The 4,906-nt window shown below is 49.8% G+C and overlaps 1 non-coding gene across 1 annotated transcript; it reads left to right on the forward strand.

Annotated features, from left to right (window-relative positions):
• Window positions 1-206: 206 nt before the first annotated feature.
• TRNAQ-UUG (transfer RNA glutamine (anticodon UUG)) lies at window positions 207-278 on the forward strand. Its single transcript has one exon. It is a non-coding gene; the product is annotated as a tRNA-Gln (tRNA).
• Window positions 279-4,906: the final 4,628 nt, after the last annotated feature.

The following is a 4,906-nucleotide window of genomic DNA, read 5'->3' on the forward strand; positions in this document are numbered from 1 at the left end:
GGAATACGGACCGTGGACTCAGAACTCAGCGATCCTGCTTTATCCAGCGTAGATGTGCGTTAATTTTTAGGTTTTTTTTCGGATATGTTTTTACCGCTCATTAAGCTCCCGAAAGCACAAATTTCCTGTGTGCCGGCGTGGTCTAGTGGCTAGCATACCTGGCTTTCAGCCAGGAGACCCGGGTTCGAGCCCCGGCGCCGGAGTTCGGTCTCATGGTGTAATGGTTAGCACTCTGGACTTTGAATCCAGCAATCCGAGTTCGAATCTCGGTGGGACCAGAGATTTTTTTTGTTCCCGGGTTCAAACCTGGGGGTGGGAGTTGGGGTCTCATGGTGCAATGCTTAGCACTCTGGACATTGAATCCAGCAATCCGAGTTCGAATCTCGGTGGGACCAGCGTTTTTTTTTCGTTCCCGGGTTCGAACCCCGGCGTCGGAGTTTGGTCTCATGGTATAATGCTTAGCACTCTGGACTTTGAATCCAGCAATCCGAGTTGGAATCTCATGGGACCAGGGTTTTTTTTCGTACCCGGGTTCGAACCCCGACGTCGGATTTTTTCTCATGGTGTAATTCTTAGCACTCTGGACTTTGAATCTAGCAATCCGAGTTCGAATCTCGGTGGGACCACCGTTTTTTTTCGTTCCCGGGTTCGAACCTCGGCGTCGGAGTTTGGTCTCCTGGTGTAATGCTTAGCAATCTGGACTTTGAATCCAGCAATCCGAGTTCGAATCTCGGTGGGACCAGGGTTTTTTTTCGTTCCGGGGTTCGAACGCCGGCGTCGGACTTTGGTCTCATAGTGTAATGCTTAGCACTCTGAGCTTTGAATCCAACAATCTGAGTTCGAATCTCGGTGGGACCAGCGTTTTTTTCGTTCCCGGGTTCGAACCCCGGTGTCGGAGTTTGGTCTCATGGTGTAATGTTTAGCACTCTGGACTTTGAATCCAGCTATCCGAGTTCGAATCTCGGTGGCACCAGCGTGTTTTTTTTCGTTCTCCTTTTTTTGCCAGATTTAGGTTGTTTGAGCGAATGCTTTCCAAAATACATATAAATAGTGAATTCCAAACAGAAGAAAAATATTTTAATAGCCAAACAGTCAGCCGAGGTGGAATTCAGCTTTGTAGCACTGCAGGGCGATGAAATGTGGCTCTTTTTTGAGCACAAAGCCAAAACTAATCACGTATGGCACGCAAGAAACCCGGTAGAAACGCAGCGTCCACTGATGACCTGTTGAAGTGCGTACGGTGCCCAAATGGGACCGCGCCGACTGCATTTCGATGGAGGCGAAACGCTGAGAAGCCCGTGTGCTGTTCGATTTCAGTGCACGTTAAAGATCCCCAGGTTGACGAAATTACTTCCGCAGCCCTCCACAACGGCACCTCTTTACTCTTTCACTCCCTCTTTTATCCCTTCCCTTATGGCGCGGCTCAGGTGTCCACCGATATGTGAAACAGCTATAGGGTCATTTCCTTTCCCCAAAAACCAATGTTCGTGTTCATTTCTGATCCTACAGTAAGCCGCAGCCTATGTCAACTGTCAACCACAAGCGGCCGCCGGGCGCATCCAGACCACGATGTAAGAATATGTTCAGGTGCTGACACTGTGCACGGTGGCGCGGCCAGATCTTGTTCGCTGCTTTTTGCGCTGCCCCGCCGCGGTGGCTCAGTGGTTAGGGCGCTCGACTACTGTACCGGAGTTCCCGGGCTTGAACCCGACCGCGGCGGCTGCGTTTTTATGGAGGAAAAACGCTAAGGCGCCCGTGTGCTGTGCGATGTCAGTGCACGTTAAAGATCCCCAGGTGGTCGAAATTATTCCGGAGCCCTCCACTACGGACCTATTTGTTCCTCTCTTCTTTCACTCCCTCCTTTATCCCTTCCCTTACGGCGAGGTTCAGGTGTCCAACAATATATGAGACAGATACTGAGCCATTTCCTTTCCACCAAAAACCAATGATTATTATTATTATTATTATTATTATTATTATTATTATTATTATTATTATTATTATTATTATTATTATTATTATTATTATTATTATTATTATTATTATTATTTTGCGCTTCTCTTGAACGCGAATAGATAGCGCCACACAATGAGGGTTTCTCTAGTCGCCGAGCTGCGGCGGCCGTTATGCAAATGTTTGGGCGCGTTCTCAGGTGTCCTAAAATCTGGCTATCGAAACGGATTCGCTCACCGGAAAACATGGACCTGTTGTCATCTGTTGATACCCGGGCGATGCGGAATCTCCGCGCCGCTGCTGTTTTTCGCTTCACCACACACTTCCCGGCCACCACGCCACCGCTCGCGCCGTACACAGATATGGATAGAAAAGAGCACAAATCGACGCTGTCTGTGTACCATAACCGTATACGCACGCTTACGTACAGTCGCGGACAGAATAAAATTGTCTAAGGCTCCGGTTAAAAAGCGCGGGTCAGCGCCATCTAGTGGAAAAGCTGCTTGGTGTCGAGACCTATCCATGAGCATGCGCGTCTTATCTAACTCGCAGCCTCTGCCAACTGCTCACTTCTGCTCGGTACGATCAAATCGTAGCGAGTAGCGCAAGATATCGCCGCTTTAGGTGCCGCGGATGATGCGCTGTCGGAATGGCTTGCCGCGTGCAATCGTTCTTCCGGTTTCCGCTTCCAGCTCTTGGTTCTGGTGACAACATTTATTATGTAACCATATATAGAGAGATGTGTCGGGAGTGGAGCCAATGGCGCGGGATCGGCTGTCCGAGTATCTCCAGCTCTTTCGGCAGCTGTCTGCTGCTGCGTCGGTGCCGCCGCCGCGGCTGCATTCATTTTTTCTACCGCGTGAAGACAAACCCGCATAGACGGAGGCCGAATGGCGCGGCGTGTCCCCTGGTAGGTTAGGAATTCTCGGTTAGCTGCGGGTCGCGAGAATGACGGCGCACGATCCACTGTAGATACTGGCCGCACGGACACTGCAGGTTTTTTTAGCTGTAGATGTAGCGTCTTGCGTCTGCTTTCTCTACAGATAAACCCCACAGACCACTCTGCTCTTTTTTTCCCTGGAACATGAAGAGCTGGACGCCGTGCAAACCACACGCCAGGCTTGAAAGTCTACCACCGACAGCTGGAAATTATCGTGCTTTCCTAAGATTGACTGGCAGTCGCCTTGAGGCTTTTTGGTGGGTAGCGAGTGCGATGGGCATGGCATAGCAGGAGCCGTTGCGAGAGCTCTCTTGAACCTTATTTCTCTTCGTTTACAGTCACATATCAGAGCTCAGATATAGCGGACAATTTCAAAAAAGTAAAAGTTGGTGACCTAGTCATCGATACTCTACCGAACTACAGGACTACCCCACAGCAGAACAGCATTGTTTGCATGTTTTGCTGAGTTTTATTGATAATAACAGATGGCTACCGCTCTCTGTGATCAATGCCTTTTATGCACTTCTGGCGTTGCGCTTGTGTCCTGCGCCGTCGCTGTGGAGGGCGGTACGCTTCATTATGCGACTTACTGCGGTTCTTGTTACTCCTGCATGCGCCTGCAGATTTCCCTCTGGCTTACACATTCGATGTAAAGTCGTACTATTAATCTCCCTTCCTCAAGAGCCACTCGAGCCGGCATATGCGGTCAAGTTTAAATTCCTTGTTCTCGTTTTTTGTTTCTCGCAGCCCATCAGGTGGCTTGCGATGTAGTACTCAAGATTTGTGAAAAACATCTTGCATGTAGCCGCCGCGGTGGCTCAGTCGTTATGGCGCTCGACCACTGACCCGAACAACGTGGGAGCCATCCCGGCCGCGGCGGTTGAATTTCGATGGAGGCAAAATTCTAGAGGCCCGTGTACTGTGCGATGTCAGTGCTCGTTACAGAACCCCCCCCCCCTTTTCCCCCTTTCCGGAGGTAGAAATTTGCGGAGACCTTCACTACGGCGTCCCTCATATAGCCTGAGTCGCTTTGGGACACTAAACCCCTATAAACCAAACCATCTTGCATGCCTGAACGAAGTGCGTCCCAGAACCATGGTTGTTCCGACTACCGGCGAGAGGCAATTAAGTGAATATTCTATACCGCTGCCGCAATGCTCATTTTCTTTTAAGGATGTGACAAGTTTGTCTGCGCCGGCTCCGCTGCCGTCTACTCTTCGCTCTGCACTGCAAGCCACTCGTCGTGTCTGGATTCGGGCACCGCGGGCCCGTGGCGTGCGGGACTGCCGGCTATTTTCTTTTCAGTTTACTCTCCTCCCCATTTCTCTCACCTCTTTATCTGTACGCTGTGAATTTTGCTGCCGGCGCAACCAAGGCGACAGTCCACGGCGCGAGAGAAAAGTGCGGAGAACGATCTAAGCGGCAAGCCATACCGACACATACCTCGCCATGATCACGAGTGCTCACTCAGGCTCTCTCACAAAAGTTTGGTCAGCCTACGAGCTCACTCAAACTCACACTCCCAGTGGCCTGGGCTCACTCGAACTCATGAACTCAAGCTCATTTTTGATAAAAACTAACTTGGGCTCACTCACAGTCACCACTCATTTGGGGCAAACCACTCATAGCGACTCACGTCTCGCTCAGACTCACAACTCACCTGGACTCACGGCTCATCTGTGCTCACTCATTTGGGCTCACTCGCCCCTTTAAACTCATGACTCAGCCTGTCTCTCCTTGACTTACGACTCATATAAGCTCACTCATCGGACAGATGAATCTGCTTTACGCCCAACGGCTGATGTTACGCGCCTGAAAGAACATTTACATGTGGCAACTATGGCACCTGTACTTGTACTTTTCTGTGGTTTTGCGCTCTAGAATTCACTAACAATTTTGGGCAACTTTTAGAACATAAATTCTGCTTTTGATGTTTCAGTATTTTTGCTTTTATTGTCTTTGATTTGTTTATATGTTGTGCGACCCTTTCTCCAAAATTAATCCTATTGTCAA

This window comes from Amblyomma americanum, chromosome 1 (genome assembly GCF_052857255.1).
Source record: "Amblyomma americanum isolate KBUSLIRL-KWMA chromosome 1, ASM5285725v1, whole genome shotgun sequence".
Lineage (NCBI taxonomy): Eukaryota > Metazoa > Arthropoda > Arachnida > Ixodida > Ixodidae > Amblyomma > Amblyomma americanum.